The 24,154-nt window shown below is 42.2% G+C and overlaps 2 long non-coding RNA genes and 1 pseudogene across 2 annotated transcripts in view; all 3 read left to right on the forward strand.

The window, feature by feature from the left end:
• The window catches only part of LOC119316648, a 30,660-nt gene that overhangs the window by 1,716 nt on the left and 4,790 nt on the right, over window positions 1–24,154 (forward strand). The gene's annotated exons all lie outside the window — the stretch shown is intronic.
• LOC119316654 lies at window positions 16,784–18,027 on the forward strand. The gene is made up of 3 exons (XR_005153134.1): window positions 16,784–17,117; window positions 17,197–17,306; window positions 17,426–18,027. It is a non-coding gene; the product is annotated as an uncharacterized LOC119316654 (long non-coding RNA).
• LOC119316629 overlaps window positions 18,175–24,154 on the forward strand; it is a 10,770-nt pseudogene continuing 4,790 nt past the window's right edge.

Below are 24,154 nucleotides of genomic sequence, written 5' to 3' on the forward strand. Positions count from 1 at the left end.
TTTCAAGTTCCTTTATTATTATTTGCATTTGTCCTTTTTTTCATTTATATGAATAAATTTTCATATTGTAAAAAGATGTTAACAAAACCATGAACATTTTCTAATTGACACTTTTTTAAAAAAGAAATTCCTACTTTTCTTATAAATTGTGAACATTTTATTGAAACTTGTGAAGATTTTTTTTGAATCGACAAATAATTTTACAATTTCGGATTATTTTTTGAATCAATTAATACTTTTACAATGAGAGATTTTTTTTTGAATTGATAAAAAAATTGAATTGGAGAATTTGTTTTATTTAACTAACATTATTTTGAAATACATGAATAATTTGAAAAACAGAAAATTTTCTCAATCGATGAACCTTTTTTAACTGGCGATATGTTTTTAAATCGATGAACAAATTTTTCGTCAGCGCACTTTTTTTGAATCTATGAACATTTTTTTGAATGTGAGAAAAATAAGAATCGATAAACTTTTGTTTGAATGGCATGAATAATTTGCATCAACATTTTTTGACCGAGAAAACTGCGAAAATGCAAAATTTATCGAAAACCAAAACAACTTAACATGGTGCCTTAAATTGGTCATACAAGTCCAAGGAATAAATGGGGCCATTTCAAGGATGTTGGGAAACAACATACTCTCAGAAGGAGTTTTCTGGCCTACCCCGAACACCATCCGTTGAACATGATCTATATTTGGGCATCTTTCAAATGAACCCAACTTTTGCAAGTAAGTCGGCATGACCGTGGTAGGCGTCCATATTAGGTTTAAATGACTTTCGATGTCGTATGCAAGTTGCGACACATCTGACCATTTATCGATATTTTTTACCGAGAAATCTTCAGAAAATGCAAAATTTGTCAAAAAAAACTTGTTACGATGCCTTGAATTGGTTATACAAAGCCATAAAAAATTGGGGTCATTTCTAGAATGACGAGAAACAACATACTTTCAGACGGAAAAAAGTCAGAAATACTTTCAGACGGACCCTCCTTTGAATATGGTATACAACCATGCCATGTTTGAACGATTTCCGACACCGTATGCAAGTTGCGACACATCCAGCCATTTATCGCCCTTTTGACCGAGAAAACTCCAGAAGATGCAAAGTTTGTTGAAAACCAAGACAACTCGGCATGGTGCCTTCAATTGGTCATACATTTGACAGATATCGAGAAAAACGTGGTCTCAAACGGAGCCTTCTGGCCGATCGGGACACCCTACATTGAACATGGTATTTTTCTTGGACATTCTCAAAATCATCCCAACTGATACTTTGAAGGAAACAATATTTAAAATCATAATTTGAAAAGACTTAAAACCAATACTTTGAGTTTTTAACATAACTGTAAGTGCATCTAGTGCTCCTTAGTGATTTTGGTGTATTGAAGACTTATAGGTTAAGGGACTAATGCGTTTGTGAGTGTACACAGGTCTATAAGTCTATGAGGAGTTTGATATTTACAGAGAAAGTCGACCCCTAAAAATGAAGTTCTTCGACTGAAGACTTTGATATTCTGAAGACTTTCTGAAGACTTTGAAAGTGAAGAAATTGGTGTGACCTTGAAAACTTGGTATTCATTTGAGGAACATGAAGCGTGAAGACTTTTGTTTTCATAGTTTCATTTCTCTTTCTTGAGTCATAGGAAACACCGTACTGTTAAAGGGGGTCGAGGAAATACTAAGGAAAAATTTCCATGTGATGCTCAACTCAAAATCCTACACCTACCAATCCCTTCGAGTGAAGCCTTTGGAAATCTCATACAGTTCAGTCACTTTCTTCAGTGACAGAGACGAAGTTCTTCTGGTCACTGAGGAATTTGTTCTGACTGAGGAGTTAGGAATTCGCCAGTGCGAATTGCCTACACAGTGAGGAACATGATAGCCCTGAGGAATTTGAGAGTCAAATTTCCGACCGTTGCTGTGCTGCGCGCCAGCTGTCCCAAAATATCTTATCCACCTAACGGTCATATCATTGAAGGGCATTTATGTCTTATCATGTCGGGCTGCTCCCTAGGCTATAAATAGCCGCCCCCTACAACCACTAGTGGTTGGCTGCTCCGAGAGAACTTGACACTTGTCATTTGAGAGAAACCCATCCTCCGAGGACTTTGAGCGAAAATCATCAAGTGAGGAAAACCTTTGAGCGAAAATCATCAAGTGAGGAAAACCCAAAACCAAACCCCCACAAACCCAAAGTGATTGAGCATCACTGAAGAAATTGATCCTGCGTGGATCCGACGCTTGTTACCTTTGAAGACTGTGTTTCTTCCAGATGGTTAGGCGTCATGGTCTAGAGCATCCAAGAGGAATTGTGGATCGCCGAGTGACCAAGTCTGTGAAGGTTTGGAAGTCGCCTGAAGACTTACCACGAGTGATTGGACGAGGTCTGCGTGACCTTAGTTCAAGGAGAATACGGTGAGGAATGGGTGTCCTGAGCTGCGTGCTCAGTGACAGGGTGTCCGGGACTGTGTGTCCTTGAGTTTAAATACTCAGCCGCTCCAACCAGATGTATAACTGAGACAGCAGTTGGAACTGGTCTACCAAATCATTGTCTTCACCAACTTAACTGGTTCTATTTCCTCAACCCTTTCATTTCCTCATTACTGTGTTGAGTGTTTGTTCATATCTGTGTTTGAAGACTTTGACTAAAGACTTTCTCAATTTCCTCAGTTCAATTTCTTCAGTCTGTTTGTCTTCATCTTGTGTTATCCTGTGATTACGCTTTCTGTACTCTGTGCTAGTCTTCATTTCATCATGATGACCATGCTTGTATTCTGTTATGCTTACTTCTGAGTACTTATTCCGCTGCTAGTAGTTCTTCGCTAAGGAATTTCCTCACCGGCAAATTCCTCAGTGAAGAATTCATAAAAATCGCCTATTCACCCCCCTCTAGTCAATATAACACACTTTCAATTGGTATCAGAGCAAGATACTCCCTTGTTCTGTGTGATTTTGGTTTAACCGCCTGGAGTTTTAGTTATGTCGACCGCAGGTATGAAGAAAGTGACATGCCCTATCTTTGACGGTCATGATTATCCCAAGTGGAAGGCCATGATGAGGAAGCGCCTCATGGCAATGAACAGCGAGCTGTGGACCATCACTAAGATTGGTCTCACTGATCTATGCAAGATGGCGGACGCTGATGATATTCGCAAGTACACTCGACTTGACATCTTGGCGAAGGATATCATCTGTTCCTGCCTATCCAGAGATGAATTCAGGCGCATTATGCATCTTGGCAATTCGAAGCTTATCTGGGACCGAATCTCTGATGTCTATGAAGGTCATCGAACCCGTCATGATCCCTGGTTTGAGGACTTCAAGGAATCTCTCAAAACGATGACTTTCGAGCCAGAATCATCATCTTCTGCATCATGTCTCATGGCAAACAGTGCTGAGGTAACCGAATGCTCCTCATCCGAGTTTTGTGACGATGAATCTGATGATGATGGATCTGATGATGATATTGAATCTTGTTATACCAAACTTGTTTGCATTGCCACTAAACAACAAACAGCCTTGGAACAAGTTCAAAACATGCTAGACAAAAGTGATGATATGTTGGGCAAAGAAATGGATCAGTCAAAAGCATTGGGTGAATGTCTTCAGAGACTTCATTCCAAGTTTGACGCCCTTCAAGATAATACTCTCTTATCTGATCATGAGAAACTTTCTTATGAATTTCTTCAAAGAAAGCAAGATCTTGAGAAGCTAAGAGTGAGTTATGAAGATCTTCAGAAGGAGCGCGATTCATTACTAGCTCAACAAATCAGCGCTTCTCGGGAAGAATTTGTTCCTCCATGCTTAAAGTGCATTGAACGTGAATCTGCTAATTCTTCACCTGAATGTTCAAGTGCTTCAACTGTTACAAATTCTTCACCTGCCTCTCCTATCACTAATTCCTCATCTGAGGACATTGCTAGTATCACTGACAATGCAGGGCTGAAGGAATTGTATATGACAGGCATGTACAAAAGCCTCAAAGGGCATCAGACTCTCTGTGATGTGCTTAAAAAGCAGATCCTCAACAGAAACCCTAGGAAAGAGGGTATTGCCTTTGAGAAGAAACTCAATGCTGATGGAACATATTGGAAGCCTGAGCAGTACACCAAAACCTCATGGGTTGCTGCAAAGGGACCTCCAGTTGATCCATCTAACTTATCTAGCTTTACATGTGAATCTCCTCATTCTTCTGATGAGTCATTCGACTCCAACTATAAACTGTTCAAAAGTCAGAATGGTGAAGTATTTGCTAGATATGTTGGCACTAACTGCAGGAATGGTTCTCCTATGAAGAAAATCTGGGTTCCGAAGAAGTGCCTTGAAAGCCTTCAGGTGAATGTCCTCATGACACAACCTGTGAAGAACAGGAACCCCAGATCAAATTCTTCATATGGACCAAATTCTTTATATGGACCAAATTCTTCATATGGATCCAAGTCCTCATACGGACCAAATTCCTCATGTCGATCAAATTCCTCAAAAGGATCAAAGTCCTCATATGATTATCATCGTGCTAACAACTCTGTCTCGCAGGGTAGAGCTAAGGGCTATGAATATGTGCATTATTCTTCAAACCATTATGTTCATAAATCCTCGAAGAATTTCTCTGCTTATTCATATGCTTACCCTAACCCCTCTTATGTGAAATGAAATGGTTTGGCCTCTATGCCACCATTCTCGTATGATGCTCGCAGAGTGATGAACTCTTTGCCGCCCCTTCAGATGTGGGTGGTGAAGAAAAAGAACTAATCTCTTCTGCAGGGTCAGGTCTCCAGACGTGCTTTAACGTCTGAAGAATTTGCTGGGGACCTGACAGATTTGCCTGAAAGGACGCAGGCGAATCATGATGAAATGAACCTTCATTTCACACGTCCTCATACTGCTATATCTGTTTACTGATTGATGAAATTCATCTGATGAACTTGATATCATATTCTTCACTGATGAAGCATATGAGATTGTAAGCTACACTAATTCATCTGCAGGATGATCAACCCAAAGCTAGTGAGTGGGTCCTCGATAGTGGATGTACGAATCACATGACTGGTGACAAGAATCTATTGATGGACGCTCCCTTATCACCGTCACATCTGAAGCATATCATCTTTGCTGACAAAGGCAAAAGTCAGGTATTGGGTCTTGGTAAGGTTGCAATCTCTAAGGATAAACACATGGACAAAGTCATGCTTGTTGAGTCCTTAGGATACAACCTCATGTCAGTATCAATGCTTTGTGATCTTGATATGGTTGTTGTCTTTGGCAAGTATCGTTGTGTTGTGATTATGGAAGCTGACAATTCCAAAGTCTTCGAAGGCTTTAGGAGAGGAGATTTGTATATTGTTGATTTCTCTACAGGACCACAACCAGCCGTGTGTCTACTTGCAAAAGCTTCAGAAGGCTGGCTATGGCATCGACGACTTGGTCACGCAGGCATGAGGAATTTGCACACGCTTGCGAAGAAGAAGCATGTCATTGGCATTGAGAATGTCAAATTCCTCAAGGATCACTTATGCGGAGCCTGTGAAGCTGGAAAAATGACCAAGGCCAAGCATCCAGCAAAGACTATCATGACCACTACTCGTCCATTCGAATTGCTTCACATGGACCTCTTCGGACCTAATCATTACTCAGCAGTCACTAATGATGCATCTCTATATGGTTTTGTCATTGTTGATGATTACTCTCGATATACATGGGTACACATTGTTACTTACAAACATGAAGTGCAGGAAGTCTTCAAACGATTTTCCTTGAGGGCTTCAATCAACTTTGGTGTGAAGATCAAGCACATCAGAAGTGACAATGGAACTGAGTTCAAGAATTCTGGTCTTGATGATTATCTTGATGAACTTGGTATTACTCATGAGTTATCTGCTCCCTATACTCCTCAGCAAAATGGCGTCGTGGAGCGCAAGAACAGAACTCTTGTTGAGATGGCTCGCACTATGCTTGATGAATACAAAATGCCTCAGCATTTTTGGATTGATGCAATTGATACTGCGTGCCACATCATCAACAGGGTATATCTTCACAAATTCTTCAAGAAGACGGCCAATGAACTCCTCACTGACAAGAAACCCAATGTGAGTTATTTCAAAGTCTTCAGTGCTAAATGTTGGATTAGAGATCCTCACCACAACTCTAAATTTGCACCGAAAGCACATGAAGGTTTTATGCTTGGTTACGGAAAGGACTCTCACACCTACAGAGTCTTCAACATTGTTCTTCACAAGATTGTTGACACTGTAGATGTGCGGTTCGATGAAACTAATGGCTCACAAAGAGAGCACCTACCTTCTGTGATAGATGAACCAGCACCTGAGGATTCTATCAAGTTCAAGGCAACTGAGGATGTCATTCCTACTGAAAAATCTGCTGAAGAATTCATTCCAGTTCATGAAGAACGTCGAGCTGATGCACCTGAAGAAAATACTGAGGAAAATGGTGCTGAAGAAAATGTTGATCAAAATCCTCAGTGACAACCAGCTCATCCTCGCGTTGCAAAAGAAGTGGAAGTGGAGAAGATCATCGATGACATTAGCGCACCAGGTCCTCTCACACGCTCAAAAGCTTCACATTTATCTAACTTTTGTGGGCACTATGCTTTTGTCTCTATCACAGAGCCCACTAAGGTAGATGAAGCATTTCTGGAGCCGGAGTGGATTCAGGCTATGCAAGAAGAATTACATCAGTTCGAGCTTAACAATGTCTGGGAACTGGTCAACCGTCCAGATCCTCGCAAGCATAATATCATTGGCACAAAGTGGATCTACCGCAACAAGCAAGATGAAAATGGCCTTGTGGTGAGGAATAAGGCACGACTGGTAGCTCAAGGCTACACACAGGTTGAAGGAATTGATTTCGATGAAACTTTTGCACCTGTTGCTAGACTTGAGGCTATTTGCATATTACTTGCTTATGCTAACCATCATGATATCATCTTATATCAAATGGATATGAAAAGTGCATTCCTCAATGGTAAGCTTGAGGAAGAAGTATATGTTGCTCAACCCCCAGGTTTTGAAGATCCAAAGAATCCTGACAAAGTCTTCAGACTTAACAAGGCCCTCTATGGCCTCAAGCAAGCCCCTCGGGCGTGGTATGATACATTGAAGGAATTCTTCGTGAACAATGGCTTCACACCCGGTTCACTCGACCCTACTCTCTTTACTAAATCTTATGATGGTGAACTATTTATGTGCCAAATATACGTTGATGATATTATCTTTGGCTGTACTGACCAACGTTATAGTGATGAATTTGCCTATATGATGAGTGAAGAATATCAAATGTCTATGATGGGAGAGTTGAAATTCTTCTTAGGTCTTCAAATTCGTCAGCAGCGCAATGGCATATTCATATCTCAGGAGAAATACCTCAAAGATGTACTGAGGAAATTTGGCATGCAAGATTGCAAAAGCGTCAAAATTCCTATGCCCACAAATGGCCATCTATGCACTGATGAAAATGGTATTGACTTCGATCACAAGGTATACCGCTCCATGATTGGTTCTTTATTGTACTTATGTGCATCTAGGCCAGATATAATGCTTAGTGTTTGCATGTGTGCCCGATTTCAAGCTGCACCGAAGGAATCACACCATAAGGCTGTGAAGCATATTCTTCGATATCTAGCTCACACACCAACACTAGGATTATGATACCCCAAGGGCTCTGCTTTTGATCTCATTGGATATTCTGACTCTGACTATGCTGGTGATCGTGTGGACTGCAAGTCAACATCTGGCACTTGTCATTTCCTCGGACGATCTTTGGTCTGTTGGTCCTCGAAGAAACAGAACTGCGTATCACTGTCTACTGCGGAAGCTGAATACATTGCTGTTGGCTCTTACTGTGCTCAACTGCTTTGGATGAAGCAAACACTCAAGGACTATGGCGTCAAAGTGAAGAATGTGCCTCTCCTCTGCGACAATGAGAGTGCCATCAAGATTGCTCACAACCCAGTTCAACACTCGAAGACAAAGCACATTCAGATTCGTCATCATTTTCTTCGTGATCATGTGTTAAAGGGCGACATCTCCATCGAGCACGTGAAGACTGAAGAACAACTAGCTGATATCTTCACTAAGCCCTTGGATGAGAAGAGATTTAGCAAGTTGCGGTGTGAGCTAAATATCTTAGAGTCTTCGAATGTTCTTTGAAAAGGACACACATCCTAACACTTGTGCAAAATTGATGACTTAGATGTGCAACACATGAAGAAATGTTTTTCTTCAATCAATGAAGAATAACACTCTAAGTGTGAAGAAATTAATAAAGAATTTGATTCTCAGAACCCTACGACAATTGTACGCGGTGTCTGAAATCATCATTCTTATACGGTGGGTCACACCACCACAAAAAGTTGAAAATCTTCAATTTGAGTTTTTCCTCATTTTTGAAATTCTTCAGTTTTCAAATTCTTCAACTTTGCAAAATCTTCACTGTTTCCGTCGTTTTTATTCATTGGCTATATAGATATATGAGTTTATGTCCTCTACAGCATTCACTTATGGCTATTTCTTCATGTTGCGTTTTCTGCTAAGTGAATGTGATCGGACCCTTCCCCCTCTATGCTATACTCAACCCAATCTATTCACAAATTTTTCATGTGCGTTCTATTTGAAACTCGTTCAAAATCTTCACTGTGTCCTTGTCAGCTGAAGAAATTGCGAACAAGACTTTAAAACAAATCTTATCCAAAATTTTCGTTTTTACCGCTCAAACCGTTCCGCATCCCACGATGCATTATTCTATTCACCCACGATCCTACACGATCTCAAATACACAGTACGTGGGTGACACATGTCGCGTGAAGGAGAAAGGGCAGGGGCATGTTTGTCCCAAAATCTTTGGGCGAACAGTTTTTCACCGTGGCTATAAATACCCCTCTCCCCTTCCTCACTTCATTTACTCCGCTCGATCCCTACTCTCTCGCTCGAGCTCCTCAAACCCTAGCGCCGCCGCTACTCCATCGTCGCCGGTGAGGAAGAGCTTCGCTGCCTCGACCTCGTCGCCGTCGTACTCGCGCCGGTTGCGGAAATCTTCACCCCGCCGCCGCTGTAGTTGTCTCCCTCTGCCAAGTTAGGGCGTGGGAGATCTAACCTGACGAACTTCACATATGTTCTTATCAGTTCGTCGTGTTCTTCACTTCGGGTAATTAAAAGTTACTTTTATTACTCACTTTGATTCTCAAACTTTCTTGAAAATCTTCAAAGGTGTTTATTCTTCAAATCTTCACACATATGAACACCTCACAGATCATATGATCTTGAACTGTTTCTCTAAGCAATCATTTCCTTCAAGATTCCCTAATTGTGTGGATCTTCGATCTGTACAACTCGGGAACCTAAGACAAGAACGCTTAGTGAAATTCTTCAAGGTTCATCTGGTCAAATTCCTCAAAACTTGTTCTTTTCAAAAAACCTTCTGAGAACGCATATGACCTCTCCAAATTCCTCGCACATACACTCTGTTCACAGGTACTCATGTCCACTGCTGAATCACTAGGTTCTCATCAACTTAACTCATTTGCAGCATTCCTCGAAGAAAAATTGCATACTTCTTCAGAGTGTTCAATTGTTCAAATTCCTCATCTGAAGAATATGGCTGAAGGTAAGAGACCGCAGAAAGGAGGAAAGAAACCTGAGGTCATGACTGCTTTCGAGATCCCTGATGACATTTATAAGGACTATTGCATACCTGATGAAGCAAAATTTGGCAAAGAAAATAAAAATCAGCGCAAGGTGCGCATAAAGAGGATTGAACGGAGATGGGCAAGGGAATGGAGGGAATACAGATATGTGACTCCAAAGTACATGAAGAAATTCGCCCTCAATCCTCCATGCCCAAGAGCTACATTGGCACCTGGCCAAGTAGCTGACCCCACCAGCATCAAGAGTAGTGAGGACTTTCCTGAAGAATGGGCTAAGCGCCAAGCTAAATTCGCAAGACAAGCCAAGGAAGCAGTGAAGAAATTCAATGAGGATTCTGCCACTGCTGCTGCAACTGAGGCCTCGGTCAGGCCAAGGAAATCTATGCCAAAGAAGCCTGCTCGTAAGCCAAGTGCTTCCCCAACAGCGCCCTCACGGCCAAGTTCCTCAGCAATGCCCTCACGGCAAATTCCTCACACTGCTACTGCTCCACCAAAGTCCTCAGCAGATCCTTCAAAGTCCTCAGCTCCTGTGCATCTGTCTACATGTCAAAGGACTGCTGGTTTCTCGATTGCCTCTAGTGTCTCAGCAAGTTCCTCAGCTGCACCAATTTCCTCATCAGGCCCCACACTGTTGAAGACTAAAGCAACAGCTGGACGCGGTCCTCGGCCAAGTCCAAAGAAGAAACAGGTGGCATTCCATGTGCCTTCTGATGATGAAGCTTCTGATGAAGAACTTGCAGAAATCATCAGAGACAGACAGGTGAAGGCCGCTAGAGCCAAAGGCACATCTGTGCCTCTGCTTTTGGATCCGAAGAAAATCCTCGAGTACATTGACCTCTGGCACAAGGATCCTAACACCCTTATGCCTGATTTTCATCTGACTCCTGGTCAAAGTCACATGCTGACTCATTTCATCACTCAAGAGAAATGGAAGTTTGAAAAGGCAAGAGAGATCAAGAAAGCGCAATACAGAAAGGAGAAGCTCCTGAAGAAAAATGTTGTCAGAATGACACCTGAAGAACTTCTCAAGGCTTAGTCTGAAATTCAAGCCCTCAGCAAAGACTTTGATGCCTACTATGCTGATTGGCAAGGAGCTAAAGTGAGATTCGTCAATCTAACGAAGAAAATCACAAATGTTGCAGCCCCAACGCAACAAGAAAACCCTCAGGCTGCAGACTCTGCTCAGCCTGCTGAAGAACATGCCAGCACCGCTGATGACTTTCAGCCTGCTGAAGAAAATGCTAGTTCCAGGGCTGATGACTCCATTCCAGCCGCTGAAGAAATTGCCAGGGCATCCACTAGTGGTGCGCCTGAAGAAACTGAAGAGATCAGGGCAACTGCATCAGTTGCGCCTGAAGAAAATCAACCAGATTCCTCAGCTCCTCCCGCGCCTACACCAACTCCAATTCTTCCATTTGCCTATGAGGTGAAGAAGACCAAGGCTGCAGAGCGAGTTGCAGTGAAGAAAAGGAAGGCATCAACTGCGTCAAATTCTTCGGCTGCGAAGAAAATGAAGGCAATGACCAACTCACTCGAAAATCCGATTGATGCGGTTCCGATTTCCTCCATGCCATCAAAGGACCTTGTTCCTTTTGGAGAAGACTATGTGATCCCAAGTGGATCTGATGAAGAAAATCATTCTGCCGCTACGTCAGAGCAGCTTGATGAAGAAATTGAAGTGGATGCAATCCCTTCAACGCCAGTCATTTCCTCACCTATGCCTCAGTTCACAGCTGAAGAGGCTGGTATTGAGGAAATTGAAGATGAAGATGTGGATATAGGATGCACCACACCTGTGATGAATGATGACTTTTGGGAAAGTCAGCATCCCAATACTCCTCTCTTCACATCTATCCAACAGATTCCTCTGTCCCCTGCACCAACAGTTCAACTGGGCTCTGAAGAAACTCATCCCACTCCCTCTGTTCATGAAGAAATTCCAGCCACTAGTGCTGAAGGAGCTGCTGCTGCTGATACTCCGGTTGCACCAGAGGAGGAACCAGAAATTCCTCAGCCTGAAGAACCTGAGCTCGCGATTCCTGAGGTTGTGATGCAACTCACTGACATCCCTCTGCCAAAACTGAAGGATCCGTTCTCAAGCAAACAGAAGTTCAAGGCTGAAAGCTTCTTTTCCGAGCATATATTCTTCACTGACTACAACCCCTATGACTCTGCTCACATAAGGAAGAGGCGTTTCTGGACTGCTACTCAAGCCAACTTCTATTCCTCAGTGCTGTTTGACAAAGACAAAATCTTCGATCATGAACATATTCCTCACGTGGATATGGAATCTCTGCCATGCTTCGAGCCAGTCCTCAGTGTTCTTCATGACGCAGGATTACTGAATTTCTGCACTGACATTTGCGATTGGAATGAAGAACTCATTCTTCAGTTCTACGCGACACTGCATATCACTTGAGACGCTGAAGATGTCAACTCATGGGTGTTGGATTGGATGACTGAAAACACTCACTACAAGGCACCGGCAACTGAGTTGCTTCGTGTCCTTCCTCTCGATCCTCCCCATGACAATGCATGTTGCATCTACAGTGACCCTGAACTGACAAATCACTATATGCAAGTGCTCATGAAGCCTTTGAAGCCTGGGCAGGCCCCACGAACCAAATTCCTCATCAAGGAATTACTCTATGTGCCTCGGACTGTCTATCGCATTCTGACGAAGACAATGAGTCCTATCAAAGGCCACGACTCAAATGATGAAGAAGTCGTTGGCATCATGAAGAATATGCTTTTCAACATCATTCATGGCGTTCCCGTCAACTTCCATGATTTCTTCATGAGGACTCTGGCAAATGTTGCTATGTCACCATTCGAGCTGAAGCCCTATGCGCCTTGGATTATGACATTCATCAGGGCAAGATCTTCACTGAATTACAAAGCTGACACTCTGAACCACGGTAGCTACTTGCCTCCCATTGAAGTCCTCAAACAGACAGTTTCATCTGCTGATGATAAAGGCAAGGCAGCTGCTGTGATCGATGAAGGCATTCGTCCATTGGATGGTCAATTTCGCCTAGCTGCATCTTACTCTACCAATAACGACTCTGCCACACATGACTCTGCCACAAATACCTCAGCCAAGCAAAATCCTCAAGCCACAGCACCCAGGGTGATGACTGATCGTGAGTTACTCCTCAGTCTTCATCAGAAGGTTGATCGCAATCACAAATGGGTAAAGCGTCAGTTTGGTGCACTTCTTCACAATATGACCTCAACACACAATGCAGTGAAGAAGAACCAATACTACCTTCATGAAACCTTCAACCGCACCTGGGCTGTCCTCACTCATGTCTATAGCGCTGAAGAACTGAAGACTATGGGTTTCAAGGAAGAATTTGACTGGTCTGCACCTCCTCCGAAGAAATTCAAGAGGGTCAAAGTTCCTGAACTGGTGGCCAGCTCTTATTCTTCATCGCGTGACACTGATGAGTATGAAGATTTGGACGACACTGCGGAAGGCCCTGCTACAACAAACAACCCCGACAACGCTGGCGCTCCTCCATCAACTTGAAATTCTTCAGGGGCGTTAGTCCTCAGTTTCAATCCCTTTGGTCATTTGATGACAAAGGGGGAGAAATATGAGTTAGTCTTCAAGTGGGTCTATATAAAGGGCGTTTTTTTCCTAAGTTACAACTCTCGTTCTTCCGAAACTTTTATTGGATCGAGTTGTAATCTTAAACCCGATGGTGCTCTGATACTTTCGGATGGTGCTCTGATACTTTTAATGCACTATGCTCTGATACTTTTGATGTGCTATTCTGCATGCTTATTCCTCATTAATATTATTGCACGCATGCTGAATTACATCAGGCACCATATTTCATCATGCATTTCAAATTCTTCATATTATATATCAAATGCGTGTATGAATTACAAGATATAGGGGGAGATCTCCATGATTCAACTCTTCAAATGTGCATTGCCTCAAACGCAAATTCCTCACTATGCACACCTTCAGGGGGAGTTCTTCTATATTTTGCAATCATATTCCTCAATATCAGTATTTACACTTCATATGTTTATCCCCGTTGAAAACTTAACCTATATTGTCATCAATCACCAAAAAGGGGGAGATTGTAAGTGCATCTAGTGCCCCTTAGTGATTTTGGTGTATTGAAGACTTATAGGTTAAGGGACTAATGCGTTTGTGAGTGTACACAGGTCTATAAGTCTATGAGGAGTTTGATATTTACAGAGAAAGTCGACCCCTAAAAATGAAGTTCTTCGACTGAAGACTTTGATATTCTGAAGACTTTCTGAAGACTTTGAAAGTGAAGAAATTGGTGTGACCTTGAAGACTTGGTATTCATTTGAGGAACATGAAGCGTGAAGACTTTTGTTTTCGTAGTTTCATTTTCTCTTTCTTGAGTCATAGGAAACACCATACTGTTAAAGGGGGTCGAGGAAATACTAAGGAAAAATTTCCATGTGATGCTCAACTCAAAATCCTACACCTACCAATCCCTTCGAGTGAAGCCTTTGGAAATCTCATACAGTTCAATCACTTTCTTCAGTGACAGAGACGAAGTTCTTCTGGTCACTGAGGAATTTGTTCTTACTGAGGAGTTAGGAATTCGCCAGTGCGAATTGCCTACACAGTGAGGAACATGATAGCCCTGAGAAATTTGAGAGTCAAATTTCCGACCGTTGCTATGCTGCGCGCCAGCTGTCCCAAAATATCTTATCCACCTAACGGTCATATCATTGAAGGGCATTTATGTCTTATCATGTCGGGCTGCTCCCTAGGCTATAAATAGCCGCCCCCTACAACCACTAGTGGTTGGCTGCTCCTAAAAGAACTTGACACTTGTCATTTGAGAGCAACCCATCCTTCGAGGACTTTGAGCGAAAATCATCAAGTGAGGAAAACCCAAAACCAAACCCCCACAAACCCAAAGTGATTGAGCATCACTGAAGAAATTGATCTTGCATGGATCTGACGCTTGTTACCTTTGAAGACTGTGTTTCTTCCAGACGGTTAGGCGTCATGGTCTAGAGCATCCAAGAAGAATTGTGGATCGCCGAGTGACCAAGTCTGTGAAGGTTTGGAAGTTGCCTGAAGACTTACCACGAGTGATTGGACGAGGTCTGCGTGACCTTAGTTCAAGGAGAATACGGTGAGGAATGGGTGTCCTGAGCTGCGTGCTCAGTGACAGGGTGTCCGGGACTGTGTGTCCTTGAGTTTAAATACTCAGCCGCTCCAACCAGACGTACAACTGAGACAGCAGTTGGAACTGGTCTACCAAATCATTGTCTTCACCAACTTAACTGGTTCTATTTCCTCAACCCTTTCATTTCCTCATAACTGTGTTGAGTGTTTGTTCATATCTGTGTTTGAAGACTTTAACTAAAGACTTTCTCAATTTCCTCAGTTCAATTTTTCAGTCTGTTTGTCTTCATCTTGTGTTATCCTGTGATTACACTTTCTATACTCTGTGCCAGTCTTCATTTCATCATGATGACCATGTGTTGTATTCTGTTATGCTTACTTCTGAGTACTTATTCCGCTGCTAGTAGTTCTTCGCTAAGGAATTTCCTCACCGACAAATTCCTCAGTGAAGAATTCATAAAAATCGCCTATTCACCCCCCCCTCTAGTCGATATAACGCACTTTCAATAACTAATAAATACATTGAAAATAGTAAATGCTTTCTTTCAAGATCATTTAAAGAATATTTATGGAAACAAATTAAAATCATTATTTAAAACAGTTAATTAAAACTTGTATTTTGGTATTCAAAAAGGAGAAAAATGAATTAAAGAAAAAAGAGTGAAACTGGAAAAATAGAAAAATAAAATAAAACACTTAGGTCTCGGCATAGCTAGGCGAGGACATCGCTCCTGTAGGACATGTGTTGGGCGGCCCAAGCGCATGCAGATTCGAAAAAGTTCTTCACTTTAAAAAAAATCATGGATTTGAAAATATTGACAATTTTTTTTAAAAAAAATTCAAATAAAAACATTCAAAAAAGCGTTCCCAGTTTTAGAGCCTCAGCTTACCAGCCGGGTTTTTCCAGTTTTGGGAACCCTCTTGGAGGCCGTGAACCACATTTTTCTTTTTATCTTCTCTCCTGCTTACTCTTACTCTTTTCTGATTCTTTCTATTCCTTTTTCCATTTTCTTTGACTTTTCATTTTCTTATTTTTTTTGTTTCTATTTGTCATAGATTAAAAATAAGAAATAGAGATTTTTTTTCAGGATTTCAAAACATTTAATGATTTCCAAAAATTCTAATTTATAATTTTTTTTGTTCATTTAAGAAAAAGATTCGGAATTTGCACTTTTTCATATTTATTAATTAATGTCCAGAAAATGCAATTTTTTAGGTTTCAATTTTTGTTTATTTATTAATCATTGTTAAGTAAAAGCAAAAAATGATTACAATTAAGGAAAATGTTCGTGTATTTGGAAAAAATATTTACAACCCATAAGGCGTTCCTTTTCCTAAATTATTTTCTAAATTTTAAAAATGTCCCTATTTTGAATGTTTTTCACAAATTCAGAAAATGTTCCCTGTTTCAAATTTTGTTGAAAAATTAGAGAATTGTTTTGTTAGTTTCAAATAATGTTCGTGCTTTCGAATGTATTGCGGTACCGAAGCTTGTACTGCTGTGCGGTTGAACACGAGCCCTCCGTGTTGTGAGGACTTGTTGTCTCGAGATTGTAATCCTATTATTACGGAAGAAAACTCTCTCTTTCGCCCCGCAAAAATAAATAAAGGGAAAGCAAGAACAAACAAAGCGGCACGAATAGCTGATAAAAAAAATGCAAAGCTCTGAACTATGCTACTGGACATGATCAACAGAGAACTTGCATTGAATTTTTTTCACCTTGTTGACTGAACTGAACAATGCTACTCCCTCTGTTCATTTTTATAAGGCTTTGTAGATGTTTCAGACATTGTGCAAAACAGTTTAATTTCACTTGTCTGAAGCGACTTATATAAGTGAACGGAGGGAGTACTGAAAATGCATCAACACTGAACGATGGTATTGAACCAACTTCGGGAGCCACAACTGAAGTGGAATAACAATCAGCAGGAAGGCTCCCCTGCGACTCCCCGCAACGACAGAGCGACCACCGCTACCAGCGACCGGCGGTGATTCCGGCCCCGACGGAGGGCATGCGCTATCCATTGCTCGCGGATGCACTCCACAGCCTACCCCCGCCTGCTCGCCGGTGGGGCGCCCAAGGCCCAAGCCTACCTCCACCTCCCCCCGCCTCCCTCGTCAGCTACGCCCTGACCCTCGCTCTTCTGGAGGCGGCTGCGAATCGCGGGCATAAGTGAATCCAAAGCACGCCCTGACCCTCGCTGCTGCCATCCGTCTCCTTGCATTAATCATACATCTGTGTGGTGATGTCTCAGTCACCGCACGGAAGGTGTTTGACAAAATGACCAAGTAATATAAGAGTGGTTTTCACAATACTAGTAAGTACTACTTTCTGTTTTCCTTTCTCTCTGTAATGTACCAACATAAGTCTGACATTTCAAATGGCATGGGTGACAGCGCCGAGTCAGCTCCACCTTCATGGCGCGCACATTCTGCTGTGCCGATTTGCTGGGAAGGACACCTCGGCCTGCTACAAGAAAGCAACGACGCCATCTGCGTAACATAACGTAACAACTTGCTTGCCTTCACTTCCTTCCTATATTTCTGTCTGTAGATCAATGTCGTGTGAGGATGCATAGTTTGCAGCGTGCCTAGGTTGAGGTTGCCTTCACTCTCTTGTTTTTAGGACAGACGTCCCCACAAATTTCAGCACACAGACACAGGACATGGGCGGTTCAGGCTCCTAACCTTCCCATTGTTTCATGACCAAACCATCTCAAGGTAAAGCAAGACAGGCAACTCACCAAGCACTCACAGGAGATGTTGTATCACAGACTTAGCTTGGTGAGGTCACGAAACAAGGCAACAATTTAGGTAATGGGGCCAAGTTGGAGTTGCCTTGTAGCTTGAGCGAGCTGAGGCTGATTGGGACAACATGCAGAATGATACTCTGCTTGATAAATGTCTTGAAGTTTTCATCAGCTACAGTTTTCTTTCCTGAAACTTTTTGTACGAGTATAACACTAGATCAAGTATGTTTCCAAAATGTTCCAGAATTTTGTGACCTTTTTTTTGCAATTTCTAAATTATTCTTTCAGTTCAGGTGCATTGGAACCTGAGACCCATTGGGTATTTTCAGTATCGGTTGCTTTTGAGTACCGCATAGGAGTAATTTACCACGTGACAAATGTCTGCATTTAGGAGAGAGAGGGATAAATGCATGATATGGACTGGCCAAGCAACTGAGAGTGATTCAGATAAATGGGAGGAGTAAAATGCAGTGAAGCATGGCTGGTGCCTGGTGGACGGACCAGATACAGTGGTATGTAATTATTTTCTCCGAATCCCTGTGTCTCTATGACCCACTAAGTAGGCACATCAGCCAAAAGCAGCACTGTTGTTGGGAGGGACCGTGGGGGCTTCTTTCCACGCCCACCCACCCACCGAAAGCACTACTCTCTTTCTTGTTTACCACTCACGATCACATCCAACGCATCGACCCACTGATGAACAAACACATGAGCCATTCCGAGGGATTCGTATCTATCTTGACTGCTGTTGTGGGTCTTCCTCTGCTCATCGCCTCCACTGGGTGCTACCTTCATCTCGTCTCAGTCCTCTCCTTTGTTTCAAGTTGTGAGCTGAAACTATGTGTTTATTGTTACAGTTTAGCGGATGTTCACGATCGCCCAATTATGTAGGCAAGGTTTCAGGTTCTGAACTTCCATACTATTCCTTGAAGTGATGATATTGGTGGTTTGCCCTCAGCAGAACCTTTGTACTATAGTCGTGAGACTCGTGTGTGTCTGTGTGAACCTGTGTGGGTTTGTATGCTCTGTGGCGGTTTGCTTTATTTATAAAGCGGGGCGAAAGCCTTTTTCGGTGATATTGGTGGTTTGTGCTGGGGATTCGTTAGCTCTACATGTGCATGATTCTTGTGCTACCTTCAACATGGTGCATAATTTTTTGTTCTGATGCTCTCAGCCAATATGATAAAATCCTATTGGTATTTTATCAAAGTGCTAAACTAGTGACTGTTGTTTTCAGCCTCATGGTGTGAGCTCAGATGTTCCTCTCAAGATTTGTATAGGAAAAACCTAATGCATGTGCTCAAGTGATGTCTGGAGCATCCTATACTTCTGAAAGGCCAACATTGTGTTGCATGTGTAGTTAACTGATATATGCTGATTACTCTAGTATAGTGTTTTGGTTTAGCAACTCTAGTTGATTAGTGGTCTGATTTACAGCAGATTGTATACATCGATTGAAGTTATTTTGCCATTTAGCAACTTAAGCTAGCATTTTTGGATTTGATGGTATGACCGTATGAGGAATAATACTCGTTGATTTATGAATTATCTTAGTCATGGCTGATATGGATCCAAATCCAGTGTGTTGTTACATTGGTTGTGATTGTTTGTTTTGACATGTTTCTGTTATACATAAATGGTGGCTATGAACGCAAATTATATATTTCAAATTATGGCTGCTATGAATTAAAAAAAAGGCCCCACAAGCTTTCCCTGGTAGTAGTACTCAAAGGCAATGGGTATTCGGTACCAAACCCAAATTCTCAAACTGAACAGAGGGGCTCAATTCCTTACCAGTTGCAAAGAGGAACGCTAGTGAGTATAATTACTAGTGTCACTAACTCTGACCAACTGAGAGAGATTCAGAGAAATGATGGACCATATACAATACTACTCTGTAATTATTCAGAGAAAATAGTGCACTGACCCACCAACTGAGTAATTATTTTCTCTGAATCCTTGTCTCTGTATGACCCGCTGAATAATTACATCAGCCAAAAGCAGTACTATTCGGAGGCAAGGCCTCGTGGTGGCTCTGCATCCCTCCATTGTGGTCTTCCTAGCAATTTTCGTCTGCTAGTAATTATTGTCTCCACTTAGTGCTGTTGGTGGGTCTTCCTCTGCTAGTAATTATTGTCTCCACTGAGTGCTCCCTCCCTCTCATCTCAGTCTTCTCCATTGCGCTCCCTTGTTGCCTCCGAGCTCGCCCCTGCCAGCTGACTGCCAGAGACATTTGGGGTATGTTACTTTTCTGTGAGAAAGATTTGTTTCCAGCGAAAGTGGCAATGCTTGGATCTAAAAGGTGACCTCTCCTGCTTAGAATCTGATCCATCGATTTGGTGTTGGTTGAATCCAGGATGGTAGTGGAATAGCAAGAAGTAGAACCATGGAATTTCCAGACATTATTCAGAGCATGATGCATCGGCTAGCGGCCTGGTAAATTTTTCCCTCCCATCTTTCTTGCTCTTCTTATTAATCTGCCGATTGATAGATTATACCAAGTTTTTATTCTTCCAGATCCTCCGCCGCCGTGTGCCATTCTCACGCATCTGGCCTCTGGTGCCTTGGCACCGCTTCCGCTTCATTGTTCTGCTCTGCTGAAGAAGCATCAAAGGCGAAGCCACCGACTGTCTTCTGCTCTGCCGTGAAGCATCGAGGTGAGCTTGGTCTAGATCTAGCTAAGTTTTAGCTTGGCAACTCTCAGTTTTGGAGCTTGGATTGCATTACAGCTCCCTACATTCATGGATTTGCAGTTTTCCAGCTGATTGGTCCAGACAGCTGCTCCTGCTGATCTCATGGAGCTCGTCACGGGTGCCATGGGCAGCCTGCTCCCCAAGCTGGGCAAGCTGCTCCTGGAGGAGTACAAGCTGCACAAGGGCGTCAAGGAAAATATCGAGGACCTCCGGAAGGAGCTTGAGAGCATGAACGCTGCCCTCGTCAAGATTGATGAGGTGCCGCGGGACCAGCTCGACAGACAAGACAAGCTCTGGGCAGATGACGTCAGAGAGCTCTCCTACAAGATTGAGGATGTCGTCGACAAGTTCCTTGTGCACGTCGACCGCATTCTGCCCGATGACACCACCAATGGATTCAAGGGGCTCATGAAGAGGACGGCCGAGTTGTTCAAGAAAGGCAAGGATCGGAACCGGATAGGTCACGCGATGAGGAGCATCCAGGAGGAACTTCAGAAGGTGGCTGCTAGGCATGACAGGAACAAGGTAGTTGTCCCTAATCCTACAGAACCAATTGCTATCGATCCTTGTCTTCGAGCTTTGTACACAGAAGCAATAGAGCTAGTTGGCATATATGGCAAGAGGGATCAGGAACTCATGAGTTTGCTATCCTTGGAGGGCGATGATGCCTCTAACAAGAGACTGAAGAAGGTCTCCATTGTTGGATTTGGAGGGTTGGGCAAGACTACTCTTGCTAGAGCAGTATACGACAAGATTAAAGGTGATTTCCATTGTCGGGCATTTGTCCCCGTCGGCCGGAACCCCGACATCAAGAAGGTTTTTAGGGATATCCTCATTGATCTTGGAAAATCTCACTCAGATGTTGCCATGTTGGATGAAAGGCAGCTTATCGACAAGCTTCATGAATTCCTTGAGAACAAGAGGTATATGTCACACTTACAGCTGAAACGACACTGTTATGCTATGTTCGTTTCCTATGCTAGTTGTCCAACTAATAAAATGTATAAATACATTGTAATCATCACACAGAAGGCCGGTTCAGAATTATTTTTTCATGAAGGTCATTAAACTGCAAAGGGTATAGGCACTAAGTTTCAAGACTGTATAACCATATATGTTTCACCCTCCCCTTCTTTACCAGAATAAATAGTAAAATACTTCTCGTTGCAATAGTTGCGATGGCTTCAATTTATTGCCATTGCTCTAGAAAATTCATCTCAACATTGTACATTTCATTAAAGATATAAATAATGAGCATAATAACAGTTGTACCAAATAATAAACAAAAAATCATGTACCAAAGGCTACCCTTTTGCTCTTAATACACCAAGAAGTTAAATTTGCTCTTCGGTATCACATTCTATTTCCCTTTTTCACCTTGTTTAGAAACTTACTATCAGCAGAATATACTCGAAAGGATAATGCCATGTAAAATTTGAGCCTCCAGGAGGTTCAACAGCGGCCATACAGTATATTGGTGGGCAAACCATTGCTCGGATCATTCCAATAGATCTACCTAACCATTGTAATATTTGAAATGTTGTACTCCCACCGATCCAAAATAAGTGCCATGGTTTTAGTTCAAACACTTATTTTTTTATCGGAAGAACTAATTAATTGTACTTTTGTCTATGTCATCAATGCAGCAATTTGCTCTTCATGTTTTACTCAATTGAATCTTAAATTTGTATTCATTTTATTCATCATTTGATTGGCAGTTCAGAATGCACAGTTCTTAAGATCAGATTGTTGAGATGCAGATGTCTGATTCTTATTGGTTTGTTTCTGAATATGTGACCCTCAGCTTTGCGATGTGTATAGACCTTACACTGATATTCTGAACTAATGTAGGTATCTCATCATAATTGATGATATATGGGATGAAAAATTGTGGGAAGGCATCAACTTGGCATTCTACAACAGGAATAATCTAGGCAGTAGGCTAATCACCACAACCCGCATTGTCAGTGTCTCCAAATCATGTTGCACATCGGCTGATGATTCAATTTATAAAATGAAACCTCTTTCTATTGATGACTCCAGAAAGCTATTCCATAAAAGAATATTTTCTGATGACGATAGAGGATGTCCAAGTGAATTTGAACAAGTGTCTGAAGACATATTGAAGAAATGTGGTGGAGTACCACTAGCCATCATTACTATTGCTAGTGCTTTGGCTAGTGGCCAGCAGGTGAAACCGAAGCGTGAGTGGGATATTATGCTCCACTCCCTTGGCTCCGGACTAACAGAAGATAACAGTTTGGTTGAGATGCGGAGAATACTATCTTTCAGCTATTATAACCTACCCTCTCATCTGAAAACTTGTCTATTGTACCTATGTATATATCCAGAAGATAGAAGGATTATTAGAGATGGACTGATATGGAAGTGGGTGGCCGAAGGATTTGTCCACCATGGAAATCAAGGGACTAGCCTGTTTTTGCTCGGATTAAATTACTTCAATGAACTCGTTAATAGAAGTATGATCCAGCCAATATACGATTATCTAGGCCAGGTATCCGCTTGCCGTGTACACGATATGGTTCTGGACCTTATATGCAACTTGTCACATGAAGCAAAGTTTGCTAAGTTATTGGATGGTACTGGGGATAGCATGTCCTTACAAGTCAATGTTCGTCGTTTGTCCCTTCAAGATAGAAATAAAGATCATCAAGGCACACCTCTCAGAAATTTCACTGGTATATCACAAGTGAGATCCATTACTATCTTTACATCTGCTATTAATATCATGCCAGCCCTGTCAAGGTTTGAAGTTCTGCGTGTACTTGATTTGTCGGACTGTAATCTAGGAAAAAGTAGCAGCCTGCAGCATAACCTCAAGGGTGTTGGACACTTAATTCACCTGAGGTACCTTGGCCTAGCAGGTACTGGAATTAGGGAACTCTCTGCTGAGATAGGAAACCTGCTGTTTTTGGAGGTGTTGGATCTTGGAAGGAATTATGAGCTAGATGAATTGCCGCCCACTATTAATATCATGTTAGCCCTATCAAGGTTTGAAGTTCTGCGTGTACTTGATTTGTCGGACTGTGATCTGGGAAAAAGTAGCAGCCTGTAGCTTAACCTCAAGGGTGTTGGAAATTTAATCCACCTAAGTTACCTTGGTCTAGCAGGTACTCAAATTAGTGAACCCCCGACTGACATAGGAAATCTGCAATTTTTGGAGGTGTTGGATCTTGGAAGCAACTATGACCTAGATGAATTGCCTTCCACTCTTTTTAAATTGAGAAGATTAATCTACCTAAATGTTTGGTTCTATAAGGTGGTTCCAACTCCTGGTGAGTTGCAGAATCTTACATCCATTGAAGTGTTGAGTGGGGTCTTGGTCTCTCTGAACATTATTGCACAAGAGCTTGGCAAACTGGCAAGGCTGAGGGAGCTTCAGATTTGCTTAAAGGATGGTAGTTTGGATTTGTATGAATGTTTTGTGAAGTCTCTGTGCAACCTACATCATATCGAAAGCCTAAATATTAGTTGCAATTCTGAAGAAACATCTTTTGAACTGATGGATCTCTTGGGACAACGTTGGGTGCCTCCTGTACATCTTCACAGCTTTTTGTTTTCCATGCCCAGCCAACTATCTACATTGCGAGGGTGGATAAAGAGAGACCCATCACATCTCTCGAACCTCTCCGAGTTAATCCTCTGGCCAGTAAATGAGGTGCAGCAGGAGGACGTGGAAATCATTGGGGGGTTGCAGTCCCTTCGCCGTCTCGGCATAAGGAGCACCACCAAACACAAGGCTGCTAGTCATCCCTGCAGATGGGTTCCGCTGTATGGTCGTCTTTGAGTTGCTTTGTGGATCAGCTACTCAGATAGTGTTCGAATCAGGAGCTATTCCAATGGCGGAAATAGTTAGGTTCAGCCTGGGCGTGCGGGTGGCGAAAGAGGATG

The sequence above is a fragment of the Triticum dicoccoides genome, chromosome 1B (assembly GCF_002162155.2).
Source record: "Triticum dicoccoides isolate Atlit2015 ecotype Zavitan chromosome 1B, WEW_v2.0, whole genome shotgun sequence".
Taxonomy (NCBI): domain Eukaryota; kingdom Viridiplantae; phylum Streptophyta; class Magnoliopsida; order Poales; family Poaceae; genus Triticum; species Triticum dicoccoides.